This window comes from Nipponia nippon, unplaced genomic scaffold (genome assembly GCF_047370975.1).
Source record: "Nipponia nippon isolate SJK-2023a ecotype South Korea unplaced genomic scaffold, ASM4737097v1 scaffold_1, whole genome shotgun sequence".
In the NCBI taxonomy this organism is placed as follows: Eukaryota; Metazoa; Chordata; class Aves; order Pelecaniformes; family Threskiornithidae; genus Nipponia; species Nipponia nippon.
The window spans coordinates 10,573,680-10,593,855 of record NW_028262290.1 but is presented as its reverse complement, the minus strand read 5'-3'; the positions used below and the strand labels follow the sequence as shown (position 1 = coordinate 10,593,855).

The 20,176-nt window shown below is 39.4% G+C and overlaps 1 protein-coding gene across 4 annotated transcripts in view; it reads right to left on the bottom strand.

Annotated features, from left to right (window-relative positions):
• The window catches only part of CYRIB (CYFIP related Rac1 interactor B), a 102,316-nt gene that overhangs the window by 29,943 nt on the left and 52,197 nt on the right, over window positions 1–20,176 (bottom strand). For all 4 annotated transcript variants that reach the window (XM_087746002.1, XM_087746011.1, XM_087746017.1 and 1 more), the window contains exons 2-3: window positions 13,217–13,295; window positions 876–912 (exon numbers count right to left, since the gene is read on the bottom strand). The gene's annotated coding sequence lies outside the window, so the exon portion shown is untranslated. The remainder of the gene's footprint in view (window positions 1–875; window positions 913–13,216; window positions 13,296–20,176) is intronic.

The window sequence follows — 20,176 nt, the reverse complement described above, 5'->3', positions numbered from 1 at the left end:
TATTCAAGTAGTTTTGGACACAGCACTTGGAAATGTTTCTACTGTTGCCAACAGAACTGATGACAAATCAATTTAATCAGCTCGACAGAATTCAAAGAGCTTTCTGATGATTAATTAGAAACAGAAGAAAAATAAATCCTACCTCACATTTGGCAGCATTACCTTCCCGATCTGACAGAAGATAGCTAGCTATGCCGGCACAGCACAATAAACATGAAGTTTAACACACATAGTCTATGCAGTAGCTTAAATGACAAGTAGCAGGTTATAAAACTAAAAGCTAAAACCTTCACACAAGCATATGCTACTTCTTCAGTCTTACAAGCCGGTTCAGAATACTGGTTTCTGGTATAAGGCATCTTGTTGAGAAAGGATATGAAGTTACACAGTAACTTTAGTAAAGAGACTGAGAAAGAAAAAAACACCAAAACATTATCGCTTCATTCACATCTTGCAAGAAGTTTAAGCACAATCTTCCAGCGTAAGTTCTTAAATGTGGCCAAATTACTATACTCTGTGGACACTAAAAATGCCTTTATTGAAACAATGGGACTTCTTCACATTGCCATGGTGAAGAGTTTTCAAAAATCATTACTAGGCTGTGTGGTGAGGTACCGTGCAAGCAAAAAACCAAACAATTCCAACCTTGTTTAGCATCTTTAACCACAGGGAGGCATAAATTAGGTTATAGATCAGGACTTCCTAGTGAGCACTAGAAATTTCAGAAGTTGTAGAAGCAAATGGGGGCAAAGGAGTTCTTGAAGAGAAAATTGCTAATATTCAGCACAGTCCCATTTTCTGCCCTTTAACATATTGTAATTTTTGCTTCTTATATGTCAGGAGAGTTTTCAAGCAGGTTAAGTTTCAATTCTTACCTACAGCCAGTGCTGCACTCTGTTCTTGGCCTCCAGTCTGTTTTAAAAGAAAAAGAGATTATGAAAATTCATTCTTTTTCACCAGAAGTCTTAAATGTAAGCTACATGACCCTGTAAAAGCAAACACACATCTGTTCCAGACACTGTATTGTTTTCCTGGATCTACTTCATAAACACAATTCTGGATCTATATACCACTGACTGTTAGGACAGACATTAAAAAAACCAGAATGTAGAACTGTGTTTTATCTCTAGGCATATAAATAAATAGGGAACACAATTATTTGGCAACAAATGTTTCTAGGGAAAAAGGCTGCTGGTGTTAGATAATCCCTAAGAACACATATCCTGTAATAAATTTAAATACTAAAGCATCAAAGTTGCAATAAAATACCAATAGCAAATTGTTCCACTTGCATTTCACTTTGCACACACTAACTTTAAAAAGAAAGAGAGTAACACAAGATTCTTAATTCAACCACAGAAATTAGCTCTTGAAAAAACTCATGGCTTGCATGCTGACCTCCAGAGAGGGCACTTTTAAGTTGCCACTGCTTAACATTTAACATTTGCTTAACACAGAAAACTAGCATTCTTGGACAGCCTCAGTCAGCTACACACATTATTAACCACCATCTTAAGGCTGGTAAAATAATCATGTTAATAGTACAGATTAAAGGAGAGGATATGGAGTACTACAGTAGCTCATAATGCTTCATAGGAAGTAATAGTGTAACATTAGCCAGGGAAGGCTCTGAAGGTCTACAGCACCATAGGCAAGCAGCAGAGTGGAGATCCTAGTGAGAACGACTCTTCACAGCCCACAGAACTGAACATAAGCAAAAAGACAACTGTCAGACACTGTTAGGACTGTAGAAATTTATTGAGAGAGATTCATGCACTGGAAAGGAGCAAAGAGGCTTCCCCCTGGACTAGGATTTCTTCAAGTTCGAGTAGCATCTGCTTTTTCCTTTGCCACTTGGCTTCAGCTCCCCTTTGCTCTCTCAGTAGTAAGCAACAGCTAGTACTTCGGGACAACAACTGCTCACAGGACAAAAAGATGGTTAACAGCACTATCTTCAGAAGAGCTGTTGCAACTTCCCTAAAACTCACCCGCTCTCACTAGGCATGTTTTAAATATTTTTTTCCTCTCCTCATGACTGCGGGCTGCTTAATTCGTGCTTTGAGACAAAGCAACAAAAATCAAACACTGACTGGAAAACATTGGTCCCCCGCAGGTCAGGGATGAACATAACTGATATTGCGAATAGAGAAACCGAAACCAAAGTCAGACCCAACATTACTTCAAAAAGCTAATTTCCTGAAATAAGAAAAAAGCAAAAGAAAAATCAAATAGGACGAAATATTTAGGAACACAAAAAAGTTATACCTAAAAATAGGGTTTTTTTGGTAGTCAAGATCTCTGGTTAAGATGATTTTGGGTGAGAGTCCAATTTAATTCAGTGAGCTATAAACAGAAAGGAGAAGTCCAAATTCATTAGAATGGCCAGACTATAGAAATATATATGAACGTAAACAGAGAAAAAAAAAAACCAACAAAAAACCCACAAAAAATAAACCACTATAGCAGCAAGGCTAAGGGACTTTTTATAAAATGTTTCCTAACAGCATTAGTTCAATGCTAACAGCAATGTCTAACTGTCCAACTGATAAAATTATTAGGAAAAAACCTACAATTGCTCAGCTCTTATATCTTTCTCGACAGAACACTGCACTGATAATCACAAGCACTTGCCACCTGCAAGAAAAGTGTGCTGATGCTCAGGCAGCTTGCCCTGAAGGCTTCAGTGAATGGCCTACTAGAGCCATCAGGCAAAAAAGAAGCAACCAGGAAAGCTGAGAATTATAGGTCCATTGGACTATCCTCAATAACAGGCAAAGAGATGTTAGCACAGGAATCCATTAACTGGATTCCTAACTTTTAGTATCGATGAGCGTGCCTTCATGCAAAACAGATCAGACTGAGCACATTTGATGCTATCAAGTTGGTTTATACTGGCAAGCTGATAGATATTTGATTTTTGCACAGTGGGATTTCACAGCACATGATATTTTAAATTTAGAGGTTACCACTATGCAATATAATAAAGCACTGTCTAAATGGATAAGGAATTGACTTGCAGATCTCTAGCAGTCAGTGGGGAATAATCAGCGAACATCCATTAAAAATGGTCAGATGTGAAATTAATGGTGTGATGGATTTTTTACACAATTAATTTTTGCACATCCGGATGCACCTTAATTCAGACACAACAGTGTCTAAATGAACAACTGCCTATTGTTAGGTTCAGAGTGCATTACTTGGGTTCTCTCAGTTAGTACAGAGGATCTGCAAAACATCTGAGCTTCCTTCTGACTGATTCTCAAGGCTTGGATCTGCAGATTAATATAGAAAGAACACGAACAGGCACAAGATGAGACATGTATACTATATAATTTAATAGGTAGTGAAAATTGAATAATACAGAACTGAGCATCTTTTCAATTGCTTGTGATTCTGAGGCAGCCAAGTATTTAACGTTATATTACACAGAGAAGCAGCTCTGGGCAGGAAAATTACCTTTTATTCAATGGGTTAAGAGCTCACAGATTTTGTGTAGCTTTTTTTAACACCATTTTGTGGAGTCAAACAGCAAAGATTAATGCATCCCATCCTAGGAATCTCTATTATACACCCCCCCTCCTTGACTTGCAGCTTCACCACAGCAGAAAAACGTCAAAGCATATGCTAACATCTCAGGCTAACTACAACAGAAATTCAAAGAATTGTCACAACAGTTGGAGAACAAATGTGGAAAAACATCTACAGCCATTAGAGAGGGACAGTGAATCATCTAAACTGCAGCTATTCACTTTCAGAAGAAAACAAAACCAAGCATCATTCGGTTTGTCAGAGGAAGAGCCTATAGTTGACCCAAGCCAAATGGTACCCAAATATAAAAGATACACTAAGTAAACTTGGCCTCACTGTAGATAACGAAACTTGAAAAAAAAATTAGTAGCTGGCTAACCGCTGAGTAAGCCCTGTGTTTTGGGTATCCACCTCGTATTGGAACTGATGCTGCTTAACTCGGCAGTACATGAAAACAGATTTTTAGAAGAGAAAGGCTAACCATTAACGTCCAGTATGAAACCAATGTCTTTTGCCCAACCCTGACTGAACTAATTAAGAAGCCTCTACAGACAAACATAGACTTGTCAGCAACTGTCAGTCAAGATTTGCTACAAGAACAGTGATTTCGCAGACTTTCCAACACTCGGGTTTTTCTGCCTATTAAGAACTGAAAACATTGAGTAGTAAGAAAGAATCAACAACTCTACAATAAGATTCTAAATTACTTTCTGTGTACTCGATTGGTACCTCAGCTCATCAGGGAACTTCAGAAAGAATTACTTCACAAAGCTTACAACACTTATTAAAGAAAGCTTGCACAAGATTCATGTACTTCATGTGAGGTATTAGGCACCCAGGCATTAGTAGTCTTCAAAACACAAATCAACACTGCTGCTTTCACAGAGCAAATGCTTAAATTGTTTGAAGTTCAAGCTTGCAGTAGGGTTTCCCTTGGTAAGCACGACCAACTTGACCTCTGTGTGAGCCAGAGGTGGACTATGGCAGAGATGTTCTCAGTCCGTGAATCTTAACCGCATATTGCTGAAGAAAACAGGCCCTGGCTCAAAGACTGCTCTGGCAATGTTTAGACACTTCTGCTCTCTTCCTTCAGTTACAGACTTGAAATTAAGTTTGAGAAACTACTCCAAAAATTGGTTACCCTTAGAAGCACACACTAAAACATAAAACCCAAGCCCAGTCCAAAACAGAACCGCAAGTCAAATACATCCCACATCTTGTGGGTAGTACAAGAAGAACACCAAGAAAAGTTAAGTACTAAAACTTGATTTTTACTAAAGTAACAATAACAGATGGCTAAGCTGTAAAAAATAAATCATAGCTAAGATCATGTTTCAAAGGAAGTTTCAGGGCATCTGCAGAAGAAACCATGGTTCAATGCTAATGGATGCGAACTCCAGCATGAACATCAGTGATTCTAAAAGAAGATTCTGCTCTATCTGTATGGCAATCAAACATTAGATTAAGTCTATGCAAAGGTAGGCTATCACTACTGCTAAGTGACCTTAGTTCTTTATAAGAAAGCAAATCTACTGGTTGTGTGCTATAAAACCACCTTTTTGACTTTTGGCTGTACAAAATTTCAGTCCAAATCTTTCTTCTCCATTCATTTTTGTTTATCCTTCTGAAGCTAAATTGTATCCTAAAAGTCTACGTGTTACATTAAGCCTTTCCCTAGCCTATGTATTTTCTCAACGCTGTCTTATAGAATCTCATATTACTTGCTACACTCAAACCTGTGTTTTAGGTTTATAATTTAACAATAGAAAGGGTGATCTGACATGAAAGCTTTCTTGGCAGTTCTCATCCTGCGTTAGACACCTGCCAAAAGCACGTTATGCTTTCTGTCCTTTATGTACAGATTAAAATGCTTTTATGCCAATATGACTCATTCTACGCAGTTCTATTGGCATACAGCTCTTCACAGCGCGCACCCAAACATCTAGCGGCACTCTCAGTTCCACATGCGAAGTCAGAAGTGCAATTAATTACTCAGCGTACTTGCTCCAAGTGAGGTGCAGAAAGCACTGTTGCTGTTTCTCTAAGGATTAGTCTGAAGATTTGGCTTCAAAAGGAATGTAGCAAAGAGACATCAGGTTTGCTTTGAAGAAAATATTTCAAGGACGTTTAGATGCTGCACTACAGATTAACAAGAGGGGGACAAGGTTATATACATATAGCCTTCTTATCAAAACAAAAAAAAAAAGAGGGAAAACCACAGATAATTGCGAAGCTTGTATGGCATAAGGGGATATTCACACATATAAAGACCAATATTCAGCATGAAAATTTACATTTCATCCACTTACAGCTATGTTTTCCACAACAAACCATTACTTTGGCTTAGTGGAAACAGTAAAATGAACTATCATAATCCTCATTTTTGCATCTTGTCAGAGCTTTACATTGAAAAAAGCTGCAAGTTGAAGACCAAGTACAAGAGATTTTTTAACCAAATCAGAAAGTTAATTTAAATATTTCCAAATAAAACTTTTCCAAATAAACTTTTTCACTCCTCAAAGCAAGCGAGAATATTAAATGTTGGGTAACCAGAAGACAAATAAGGACTTTTAGGAAAACAGAGATGGGACTTCTTTGCGTTGCTTAATTTGATGGGACTTCTTTGCGTTGTTTAATTTGAGGTGGTTTTTTTTTGTTTGTTTGTTTGTTTGTGGTGCTTGGTTTTTTGGCAGTGGGGTGGGGGGTAGAACTGTGATGTTTTAATCCAGGCTACACAACTTCCTGTTTTACTGAACAAAAACAAACAAACAAACAAACAACCCAAGAAAAAAAAAAGCCTGTGAGAATTATTGAAGCAAGTCCTGTGTCTAATAGTCAATTATTCAAGCAACTGAACTTGCTATTTTTGGTAGCATATTATCTCCTATAATTCTTTTGAAGTTTCATAAATCTAAATCCTGAAGTGATTTAGTACCGGGTATATTACACGAGCAGAATTTTGAAGAACTATACAGCATTCAGGTATTTGAGCACTCCTCAAAAAAGTACTTAAGTATTCCTAAGCTAGGAAGAGATATTGGATACCTTTATATCAAATGATATTGCCGTTCGCTGTCTATTGCACATCTAACTTCCCTATGACTACTTCACATTGCTATTTTCTGCATTTGATGCTTCCTTCGATGTTATGCTGTTAACACCCAGTTGTAAAGCGTTCCTGAATATCAACCAAATGATTCAACAGCTTTTTTATCTCAGCTATACAAATGATATAATTTCTTAGGACTACGGCAAAGTTTAAGACTGAGAATTCTGACTCAATATCAGCACAACAGAAATGAAACCATACCCTGCCCAGGAAGTTTGCAGCAACACTCATCCACTTGCGTAATAAAAACAGTAAAACAAGAAAAGGTCAAAAGGGCTTTCCCATTCAACATTATTAGTAGTGTATGATCAGCTCTGAGCAACCCCAAGACCCACAAGCCCTATTCACTAACACTTAAACAGAGGAGTCCTTATTTCTTATAACCTAGATTTCTAAGCTCAGGGTAAACCACTTTCCTCAGGACTATACTAGGTCATATGAACAGAAAGGAACTTCTATCATGAAAGGAAACCAACCAGAGAAGAGAGTAACTTACCACCTAAAACATCTTTTTACTGGTTTCAGTGAGTTCTCACCATAAACTGGTTCCTCTCAACAGTATCAGAAATTGAGAGTTGAAGCCATAGTTAATGCTCTGATAGGTAAAACTGTAAGATGAATCTAGACCTAAGCTGATTAGCTAGAGCTACAGAAGTTTCACAGACAACACCTCTGCTGCTCAGAGGCAATGGATTTGTTTATTCCGGATTTCAAAGAACACAGACTAGCTTTTAAAAAGCCTGAAAAGCTCCTCCTATGGAAACCAACAGCAGTCAATTTTGCCACATGCTTCTCACAGACTCGAGAGCTGAGCAGGTTAGAGGGGCTACCTAAGCAGTTTGCTTTAAAGCGCCTTCTCCCAAAGGTCCCTAGTACTGCCCCACTAAGCAAGTCTCAGTAGAGGCAGCTCCTTCGTAGTAGTAACTTGTGCACAAGCCAGGAGGCAACACTGCAAGAGTGACTCCATGGCAGAGCCTTGGGACAAGCAGTAATTTCTGCCAAGAAGGATCAGAGGAGCCCTGCTCCGGCGAGAGTAACTGTCACATAGTACTGAGACTCTTGAAAGCACCTTCAGCTTGACCAGGAGTGTCCTGAGCTCCACCTACACGGAAAGATTTGTGATGACTGTTTCAGCTAAAATTAAAGAAAGAAAGATTTCAGAAGGGTTAAACAGAAATATTCCAGTAATAGAAGTTTCAGACTGTTCTAATACAAAGAAAAACATGGGTGATTAGATGCCAGTAAAAATGATAAACAAGAATACTCAAACAAGTCATATCAATCACTAGCTGTCCAGAAAGGAAAAATCTAACCAAGTTATTTTAACCTGTGACCTCGAATGTTTATTGGGTAACATTTAAGAAGGAAGCATGCACAAAAAATAGAGAATACAGGGTAACAAACATAAGAGACATAATACGGGAATGTCTGGGCCCAGCTCCTAGGGACCATTGTGTGTATTCAACACCTTTTCCACCAGTCAGGAAAAAAAACCCAGGAGCCACAGCACAAGGTCTTAATTCCTGCATCGTAACTTAATGATACTGAGTCTCAACAGCTGCACAGTATTTCTGCTTAATAATTTCCAAAATTAATTCCACGATGAGCGAAAAGGGGGCAAGCTGCATCGGGGAAGTTCAGATTGGATGTTAGGAGAAGGTTCTTCACTGAGAGGGTGGTCGGTCACTGGAAGAAGGCTCCCCAGGGAAGCGGTCGCGGCACCAAGCCTGGCAGAGCTCAGGGAGCGTCTGGACGATGCTCTTAGTCATACGGTTTAGTTTTAGGTAGTCCTGCGAGGAGCAGGGAGTTGGACTCAATGATCCTTATACGGCCTTTCCAACTTGAGATATTCTATGACTCTAAATAATAAAACTGCAGTTATGGGTCAAGCAGTAAGCTGAATATTAACCAGGTCTGAAGAACTACATGTTAATAGTGCAAGTCCCTACAGAGTTAAAAAAAAGCAACAAAAACCCCATACAAAAACTAGAAATTTCCTTTAACAAGCATTTAAGAGTCCTTCTGTAAGTCAGGAAGTGAAATAAGCAACATCTGACATTAACCTAATAGAACAGACCACATAAAACATAATATGAAAGTCCAGTCACCTGTCCCAACAAGCACAGCTTTTCAGGTCAAATGTCCTTCTGATGAGAAAAGTTTACATACTTTGCTGGTCTGTTTAAAAGTGACTTTTCAAAAAGTCAAAACAACACTTAAATTAATGTCTTTGATTTGAAGGCTCACTGGACAAACAGAATTAAACAGTTCATGTTGTCCTGAGCAATTATTTACAGGTGGAGAAAAATAGCAGCTTTATCTTCATAAACAATTTGGCATTGCCAAAGTCTCAGGAGAACAGAGTTTACTAAATGAGCAATTAAACCAGATTCAAAATTCACTTCTTTTTAAGCTTGCTCTACTAACTGTTGCAGTAGGAGTACTGCATGTAAAGGAAGGATATTTTGAGAGCTCTACACTGAGTTCTGCTTGATTACAGTAAAAAAAAAAACAAACAAACAAACAAACATCACTGATCATTTCCAGATTACTACCATCTTCATTCAAGGTTTTAAGTAATTTTATGTCCACTGTGAGAGAAAAGATACCACATTGCATTGTGTCAGCACAGGCAGATTATTTACCTTAATTGCTAATACATACTATTAGACTTCAAAAACCACAGGATTGCACAAAAGCTTTTAGCCCCTCAATCTATTCCCATGCTATCACAACCAGCCACATTAAACAAGCCCCAAGATAAAAATACAGCAAATAAATAGGAGAGAGCTCAGTTTGGCCTAAAAAAAAAATCAGCTATTCCTCTTTCTTGCCTTAGATACCAGCAGTAATACAAAATAAATGCATGCTAGTAGAACATCAGTAAAATGATCAGAATTTCTACCAAAATATTTTATAGTGGGTGTCAAAAACACAAAAAGTACTTAACCTCCATATATGAAGAACCACTTCAACAAACCTGCTTTCACACAAGACGACAAATCAATTCAAGAAGCTCTGCTGAATTGCAAATAGAATTTATAGGCAAACCTACAGCAATATATTTAAAGCAACACTACCAAAGGAGATGGTTTTTAACTTGTGGCACAAACGGGAAGTAAACGTGGTTTCAGTTGTCAGAAAGACATCCATTTTTCTTCATGTATTTACAGTATATAGCCTCATTGCGATGGATTATTCTTCTACTCCGACGGTTCCCACATTACCCTGCTGCTGGTATCTGGTAGGCTCTGCGGTGAGAGCTTTTCAAGTTGCTCAGAAGCATTTGTAACTTCACCACTTTATGTTGGTTACATAGGTTTCCCCAAACAAAAAAAAAATCCTTCTGAAAGCACACATTAAAAGCTGCACATTTTTTAATGCCTATTTCCTCATTTAATAGAGGAAACATTTAGCACTGAGCAAAACAAAATAGAGCCTTGCTTTATATTTCTTGCAGCACGTTTGACTTTATATAAACTTCCAAGACAGTCAAAGCCATACAGAAGTCCGTAACACATGCAATATGGCCTTACTCAATACAGTATCTCTTCTGAATGAGGTCCTTCACTTCTAACCTTTTGTAGGCACACAGGTATGGGGACAACTAGAAAGAAACTTTCCTGCACCTTTTAAGTTTAGTACATATTAAGGGATTTGCACTAAAAGACTGAAATAGTTACTGAAGAAATTTTAAAGATTCTCCTCACGAGGAAGCAGAACATTGAAAGATGTGTCAGCCAGACAAATGCCACTCTTATAAGAGCTATACAAGCCACAACAAAGCGTTCTCAAAATTAGTAAGAAAATTACAGGTATGCATTTGCTTCCACTTTGCAAACATAATACTGAAGGCATTTGCATGTTTATTAAATTAGCACAAAATACAAAACCTGTTAATCCACAAACACTGCAATATCAGTACTGGAACAGGGACTCCACAACATGTTAATCAGTTTGCTTAAAACATCTCCCCATCATCATTACAGGGGAACAATTCTAAGTTGCATGGAAAGATTTTTAAATCTTCAAGCATGCAGACAAGTTCAAGCTGCATATGAGAGATAAAGCTATAAAATAAGAATGAATAATTATCAGAGATTATACACAAAAACAGGAGATAATTATCAAGATCTTTTCTGAATGACTGATACTCTGTAAAAAATAATCCAAGTAAGTTAACATAACGAAAAAGAAAAGCTAATACAAGAAAAATAGGGCAAACACTAAAATCTTGTATGTCCTTCAGTGTCTGCAATAATGGACAGCTGAAACATCATAATCAAAAGAAATACCACCTGGATGAAACAGGCACACATGTCTTATACAACCACCTGGGCTAGTCTGCACCACAGCAAGGTCCAGCTGGCTTAATATTTCTGTCTCAGCACCAGTCACGCAAGACCCGGACACACTCTGCCCCAGGGGATGCGGTGTTGATGCGTCGCATTCTCTTTTCGGCATATTCCCAGAGTAGGGAGCCTGAGCTGAGACCTGGGTCAGGTCTAAAACGTGGCAGAGCTCAGTAGGCTCTCAGCTGATGCCTTCCCGGACCAAAGTTAATGCTGGAAACAGTGAAATCAAGTTTGTGCAGCACTACCCTTGAGCTAAAAAGCACTGCTTGGTCCTAAAGGAAATGCTGAATTAAGACAAATACTTTACCACAGTTGCAGACAAAGAGCTACTTTCTAGAATTACCCAGTTTCACTCAGCATGGCCATCCTGTTAAAACTTCTCTCTCGGGGAGAGATGGGTGGATGATGGGGTGGGAAGGGAAGGCGAAGTAGGGAAACGGACAGAGGACCCCTCACTGGTAGACTAATAAGGTTTTCAGCTTTCTGTATGGGGCAAGCTATGCAGTCAAATTTAGTGCATACACACATTATTTATTCACATCATATATGATCAGAAAAATCCAAAGGTTTAACCTAAAAATTACTGTCAGATAACTACAATATGGTTCAAAACTTGTGTTGGTAATACAGTGCTTTGGTACCTCAAATTGTGACATACTACACACCAGTGGTTCTTTCTCCTGCAAATTGAGGGACATACATTTTCAAACTGGTTTTTTGGGAAGGAGTCTCATACACATTTTAGTGCCAGGAGCTGCTATTTTCACAGAGCCAGGCAACAAAGCTCTTGAAATTATTGCTCACAAATAGCTGTACTATACAAGTCACCCTTATATAAAAAAAGACTACATAAGGTAGTTACACTGTTTTCACTATGACATTTCTAACAGATGCAAATTATTGACCACTACAAGCCTTTGAAACTTTCCTATCATTAATCTAGGTTTCGCAGAGTGGCAGGGTAACAGAACAAAGTATTTTAATATTCTCTGTGAACCTGGTTATTAGCAACAGCTACACAACACAACTTCATACAGTTATCCTCAATTGCTTATAAAATTTAGGCAAATTAACTGGCATGCAAAGATTAATAAAGCATCTGTAAATATTTGGCTCATAAAAGCTTAATGCTTCCTTACTGGCTAGGATGCTGCTTCTTTCCACGTTCATCGTTGAACCCAGCTGCATCACCCCGTTCTGGGCTAAGAACCCTCTCCTGACACAAGTTTACTTAGCCCTGTAGCTCAAATGGTAGTAGGAAACAGAAGGGTAGGATTCAAGCTTTACAGAAGGTATATAGTAAGGTACAATCACAGAGAAAAAACTGAACACACATTTAGTTTACAACTTTGTGGATGTCTTCCCCTGTACTGAGGACTGCTACTTCATTTACAACATGCAATATTTGAGAAGTGAGCTGTAAATGTGGTACCTACTATCAACGTGCATATGATTTAGCTATGTCAAGACATATTCAGATGTCCTAAATTCTCATGTTTGTTTGTGATTGCCTTGTAATAGCGTAGCTCAACGCCTTCACTTATGGGCTGGTAAACTGCTACCAAGTGGTCAGAGCTCTTCACTGATGATCCTTTTACCATTCTGAACCTAGAGGCAACCTACAGATGACTTTAAATGCCTATGAATTACAATACATCCTTAATTTTATTATCATATATTATTTTCAGTGAAAATTATGCCTCAACAAACACCCATAGAATAATTAAAAGCACATTAATGGCATCTTCCAAAGCACCCGGACACTCAAATTTGCATTCTTAGCCATGTTCAACTTCTAAATTAGATTTCCTTAAAGTTTCCTTTTTTCTCTCTCTCTCCAGGCTCTGAAGCATCAGATTTGAAGTTTCAATGTTTGCACTATCATGCCTCAAATAATCTTTATATAGTAAGAGGTACGGCCACATTGTATTAGTCTCAGTGGAAAAGGCAAATAGACAATGTTTAACATCCCACTACAGAAAAAAGGCTAGTCTTTTTTCTCCTACTGTGAGAGCAGGAGTTTAATCACTTTGTAGTCCCATTTAAATACCCACATGTTATCCACTGCTACTGAGCCTTTTGTCTGGTAAGCTACAGTTAATTACAAAAAAAAAAAATCTGCATGAACTACTTCTTGCTTTCAATACATCAAAATACTTTGTATTCCTTGGCCTAAAATATTATGAAACATTCTACAAGCAAAGACACCTAAGGAAGTGTTTACCAGTTGGTAGTATCTTCTTGCAGTCTTAACAGAGAACTCCCTTCCTCAGATTATCGATGCAGCAGCTCGTCTTCAGAATCTGAACAAATAGAAGAATCCCATTAAGCATAAACAATACACAGTATTTCAATTACATAAGCCAGTGCCAGGGGTAAATCAAAGTTAATCCTGCAGTGCCGAGGAACCTACATAATTCTTTAGGAATGCAAATAAAACATGCCAATTTCAAAAACAGCTGTGATTTTATGGAAGTGACATTACAAGCAAATGGAGAGGCATCCTTACGAACTCTTCTGTGAGTCAGTAAGGCAATTGGCTATCCATGATCACAAGCATCAGAAATAGAGCATTGCATCTCAGCATTACTGAGTTAAGTTACACAGAGTTACAGCACAAAAAATAGAGCATTACATCTCTGCATTACTGAGCCAAATTACACATAGCTGCAGCAGAAAAAAGTAGGTCTCGGTTCAAGCTTTATTTACAGTGTCATATATATTGCGCACAGGGAAAAATCCTTCATTGCTACAGTTTTCATCAGGTAAAGACAAATTCGGCCAATGGCAGTTCTTACCTTTCTGAACTTACTCTAGGCTTACTTAGATATCCTGCTTCAAAACTAAGTTTCTGGTTTAGAAAATTAGTATTTGTATAGGCAGACAGAACAGCATTTCCTATGGAAATGCGGCACTGAGATCTATTGCAAGCATGCTAAGGGTCTTTACGTTCATTTAGAGTAGGTTTATACAGCAAACGGTCTACCTTTTTTAGTACAGTAACTGCATGATGAACTGGCCCAAACTGGCGCCTATCTTTGTGGTGAAGGGCTCATAAGCCTTTTCCATTTGGGGTTTTGCAGGCTGCTTCTGTTTCAGGATTTTTGGCTCATTTAAACACTTGAGTGTCGTCACTCTAACCTGTCTCCAGTAAAACCACTGTTGCTCCTACTTCAGATATTGTTCCAGGTACCAGAATCCACCCTGTCAATATGTTGCATCTCCAGGTTTCTTTTAAAGAGTGATCTTCCCATTTCATATTACAATTCTTTTTCTGCTTCTACAGCAAAGTCAACCACATTCTGCCATGCATCTGCTTTTAGCATAAACTTGTTTAAGGAATACAAAATCCCTGTCATGTTAATGACCTTTGCAGATCAGCTGAAGAGGCATGAAAGACTCAGCGTAAATTTGTATTTAATCAGCTATCAGCAACTCCTCTTCCATCAGATAATCCTGATTAACAAGCATTTAACAAAAAATATGCTGCTTTGCAGTGAAATTTCTAATCACAAAGGTCAAAGTATTACTGATTTGTGCCAGCTTGGGAAGGGTTGAGGGAAGGGGAAGAGCTATGCAACATCAAGGCTGGGGGATGATTTTAGTCACAGTGTAAACTATCAAAAGATACCACCCATTCCATCCTCTCCTCTCAACAAAAGAAAACCTTGTGACCTGCACAGCACAGCTGTAAGAAGAGGAGAAGGCAAGGACTCTGAGTTACTATGCAAAATTTACTTGACAAATAAAAATCAAGAGTTCAAAAGTAAAACCAAAAGGCCTAACGCTAGTCAATGATAACTTTTGCCAATTTGTGTCACAGCATCTAAGATAAGCACATGCCTGGCAAATTAATGTGGTGTTGTCCCCTGTCCTGTCCACCCCCCCCCCCCCCCCAAGTGTTGTATGCAGCACAACTTCGCTCTCTTGCACAAAGGGAAATCTAAAAAACATCCAAGCCGCCTTATTCGCTTTGTTAAAGCACAGGCTTTATTTGAACCCTCGTTCCACTACCCTATTTCAGTCCCCTTCATTCACGGTTCTCTTGCCAAGCAACTGTATAAAGTTAACAATTCAGTTTAAAACTTCTGAATGGAAGCCATAAGGTCTCATACTCACACGCTGCTTGGTAAGTCGCTGAGCAGAGCGGCACTGTCGCTGTCTGCAGCCTGGTAACAGGATTTGAAAGTTCTCCTGGCTGAGTGACCATTTATGCAATTGCAGCATGTGCAATTTCCTTCAACACACTCAACAAAAATACTTCCTTCTACCCTGCTACGCTACAGTACGAAAAGCTTCCTATTCAGCACCAGCGAATGGATTTTTTTCAAGCATGACTGATCATTTCATTAAACAGAAAACTTGTGTTACACTTCCACTAGACCAACTCACGTATTGTCATGTTGCCAAATTCGAATGTTTAAACTTCCTCATAACTACCTACAATAGCATGCAGGATTTTGTTTTACTAAAAGCAGTATCTAAGCTTGCGTGGAGACTCTTCTGCGCCTCCAGCCCCGCACTGCTCAGCGTTGCTGCCTCTCCTGGCTGCTCAGCATCTCCCATGCTGCATCCTCCCTGACAAGCCATTCCTCGAAATGGCCTTCAGGTGGCCAGCAGATACAGCTGCGTAGCAATTCTGGATGGAAAAAGTCGGTGTGGCAAAACAGCAGTAGGTACAGCAGACTGGAGGGATCATGGAAACATCCACATGCAGAGGAACTACGTAATCTGCCAGTGCTGGGCAAAGAATAAAGTCTGGGGCAGCAGGAGAGGACAGAGGCTGCGGCGCAGGCGTGTTGGCCAGGAGCAACTGGACAGGGGTGCTGAAGTGGGGGCATGCACAGAAAGCTGCAGACAGATCTCCCCAGCTTTCAAGGAAACAATTCCTTATATATGATCTAGATTAATCTGGTTCAGTTGATAAAACCTGTCAAGAGAGCTTTTCTTTTTCTTTTTTTTTTTTCTTCCCTTTTTAAATAACAGATCCCCAAACTGTAACCTACGGTATGAATAACACAGCTGAGAAAAACTAAGTAGCTGCCATCTTAGTTTTCAGTCAATATTTGTTCAAAGATTAATTTTCTTTACTTCAATAGACCTTTGTGGCATAAATTAACACAGTTTCTTTGACAGGCTAATGAGGATAGCAAGTGAACAACAAAAGAGTAAGCTCATTCTCAGGAGATATCCTTGCTTGCTCTCCATGCACTGTGTTGGCATAGCTTTGCAGGAGGGTGAGTTCAAAAGAAGGAAGCAGACAATAAACCTACTTGTTCCTGGTAAATTAGGGAGACTTCACCTATTCATTTAAGCGACCATTCCTGACTTCATTAGTTTTGTCACTTAAGGGGAAGGTGGAATTTAACTCTGAAGTACAGCACCTGATTAAATCTTGTTCTCTACACAAAATTCATGCTCAAGAAAACTATTAACCGTAAAGATGCAAAGAGTCTTCTGTGAATCGCATGTTTTTCTTCCCTGGTGTACATGTTTCAACAGGCAGAATCACAGCCACTGCTTCCCAAGCCTCCAAGTTTTGCAGTCATTTGAGTTACAAGGTCACCTCTGAGAAATTTATTGACGGCTACATTCTCAGGAGAGAATGGTAAAGCCTGTAACACAGGGGTTAATAGGTTTTACTGAGAGGTTCAGCATACTCCATGCAAGAGTTTGCTGAAACACTGGCAAAAGTTAGTTATTGCCAGATACAGCAGTTTCTAGGTAGGGGCTTAAAGTTACCTTCAATAATTTTCCAGCCTTTGCCACCATTAAAGCAAGGCTGCCACTCACAGCCCAGGTAAGCCCTGTGTCGGAGCTGGCTGTAAGTCTTCACCAGCAGGTAAGAAGGATGACTCAGGGCTGAGAGGCAGAGGGAGACAGCTCAAAGCGTTTCCTTAAATTCTGCACAAACCCTCGACTGCCGACTCAATAGCCCGCGGTCCAGTTCTCTGCCCTGCTCCAGTCGGACCCTCGCCTCCCAGGGATACTACCGAGGTGACCACCTGGGGTGGCCGGAGATGCCACTTCATTTCCTCTGTGACTGGTTACTTACACAGCATCTTCAAAAGCCCAGAGAAATGTAGATTTCACAACTTAACATGCAGGTTATTTCAACTCAAAAGCTTTGTCTAAAGTACACTTAGGAGTAACTCCACTTAGCCTGTATACCCAACACTGTTGTATAGATATGAACCACATTTAAAATCTCGTTACACACATCATCGCTGCCTATGCTTGACTTTGCTTAGCCCAAAACACAGAAAGCACAGAAGAGACAGCAACAGGGATCTGAGGTGATGCATCCTCCTCCCCAACGCAGATCACAACAGACCGCTAGCGACAACAGCCCATCAACAGGTTAAGACATATCTGCGCAGCAGAGTATACAAAACGAGTGAAAAAAATCATAAAGATAACTAAGTGTCAGAAGGCTTATGGTAGCTTATAAAGAATTTTGTTGCCAGACATAAGGCAGCACACAAATTGAGCAGTCAAAGTAACCCCTGCAGAGCTTCTGACAGGCTACTCTTCATAGGAAGGCAGCTATGAAAAGAGAGGCAGAAAGCAACACACCCAGTGTCCTACAAAAACAGGAAAACCTGTAACTACTAGAATTCACTGATAGCTCCATGGCAAGCAAAACTTGTTTCACAATTTTATCCCTCACTAAAATGATATGGAATACTTTTTTTTCCCCTTACCAACATATATTGCCAAAACTTTAATTTTCAGTTGAAAGAGGAAATTCTCCTGTGATTTCAGGAATTGATGGTCAGAGAACTATTAAAAAATCCCCAGTAGTTTACTTCTACACAGCTGAAAAAGTTCTCATTCCTTTATTTTCAGAACAGCAATGAAACCAAGTGTTTAAGATCAAAATAATGATACTAAAACTCAATAGTTTGAGCTTCAACTGTACATCATACAGTTAATAACGATGATGCTACAACATAATACAAGGTTAAAATTACTTGCTTCCAGAAGACTGCCCAGCTCTGCTTCCATGTAACACCGCAGCACTCAAGAGATACCCTGACCATTTTCAACATCAAATTACTACTTTTCTTCATTCACCATAACAACATCATCAGTTACAGGACTTAAATATGGTATTCCTTACAGGTTTGAGCTGGAAAGCATCAAAACATAGTCATGTACTAGAAGGTAATTTTGTGCGTAAATGAAGATTGTCCGGTTAATTAAGAGTTGCAAAGACAGAGATGGAAGACTCACCCATAACCTTCCCTTGTCCCCACAGCAAACATTTGGCACAGGTTTAAAGTATTATCAAGTCCAACACAATGCACTAATTGAAGTGTAATTTACCAAACAGAACACTGACCAGCTTTTCCTCTGCTAATTAATCCAAAGTCGTAGAAAGGATTTCTACCTGTGAACACTTTCTCCTGTCAGTGCCGTATCTCAGTTTTCAAACACTGGACTTGATATTTTGAGCTCAGTAGTGTTGCATGGTTTAGCAAACTTCCCTTAAAAATAGAGGTTTTCAAAATAACTCTAAGTATTACAGAAGGTCTGAATCTTAGAATGTGACTACCCTTATCAGCTTTTTAAAAATGATTTAATTAATTACAATGAAGAATAGTGTGTGCTCCAGACCCAGGAGAGTTTGCTCACACTTCAGAAGTTCCGACTACTGTCAGACCATTTCTTACCTTCAAGCCCTCATGAACCCAGCTTCTTGGAGTTCAGGAACCTATGCCTATATTTGCCGTAAATGTAGCAGTAGGAAGAATGTAGCTCTTGTGTAAAACAGAAAACTGAAACTGCTAAATACCTATTCCATTTAACCATATAACAAGCATATTCCTCTGTTTCAAAGACACGTGCGGACGTGGAACTGTAATGATAGCGATCATTTGAATACTCTAATATAAGACAGACTGTTTAACTATGGGCAGCCAGAATATATTCGAGGCAGGACCTGAAAAGACATAACCAGTATTTTCTTCAGTTCCCCTTTAAAATAGAGTTACTCCTTAGAGAGCGACCCAAGTCCTCAGAGTGACTCAACTCGGAGATGGAGAGGCAGGACACAGATGACGTCCTCCAGATTAGTTATGGAACAGGCTTCCACAGCAGGGGGAAAAGGGCAGGTATGTATGGTTACACACAGACTGAAATAGGAGTAATCTTTTCCTACTCCTGGTGAGAGGATGTTCTTGACACAATACAAAGGAGGACGACAATTAAGTTTAGATCACATGACTTCTGAAAAGCTGGTCAGAAATGCGCAATCCTTGAAAAAGCTTTGATAACGCTGGCAGTCAGGTGTCAGGAGCAAGTTATTACCCTTTGACTTGTAAACTTTTAGCCATATAGGGAAACAGGCACAACTTGGAAGATTTCCTCATTCTGCAGTACAGATGCCATGTACCTTTTGACCCTAGATCTCAGTTAATAGAAGTTTGCTCCTTGGATACACAACGCCTGACCAAGGGACTTAACTACACTGTAGAAACCAGGAATTAGCCCGTGAAATGAACATCGGACCAGTCCTAGTTTTTCTGCTCTCTACAGAGGCACAACAGAAGAAGGTCTGTGTGTGACCAGAACCAGCAGAGCAGTAGGACTGCTTTCAAAAGCCTACTTTAATGGTTAAAGGTATGAGCAATCTACATGAACTCTTCAGTAAGTTAAGACTTTTAACAAGAGGATAGAAGCTGCATATCCCGACTTCAGGAAGAGTTCAAGATTTCCATTGGCCAAAGATCTATTGTAAGCAAAGACTAAACTCAAAGACTTTCCCACTCCATAAAAATTCCTTCTCACCAGGTTCTGCCGTGCTTAGCCTTTCCTGGATCCACCCCTTAAAACCCCTACTCAAAGTGTCCCAGCTTCAGCTGAGCGAGGCACCAGCCTGGCTCACAAGCAGATGCTGAATGCAAGACTCCGCCAACAGAGATTAGAGTTAGGTTTCCCTTATGCTACAATCAGTAGGTTATTATGCCAAAGAGCCTGCCATTTAGAAACTCTGAAGCAGGTGGGAGGGGGTGAGGAGAGATGCTATGAAGCCCTGGAACTGGCTAGTTGGTCAATATATCCTTTTTTTTCCTATTTCCTAATCAGCTGGATTTAGACAAGCTTGTTATCTAGTCCACAGAGAGGCAGGCATTACTTCCAACTCTTAGATATGTTTACAGTACCTGACTTTCTCTATCTG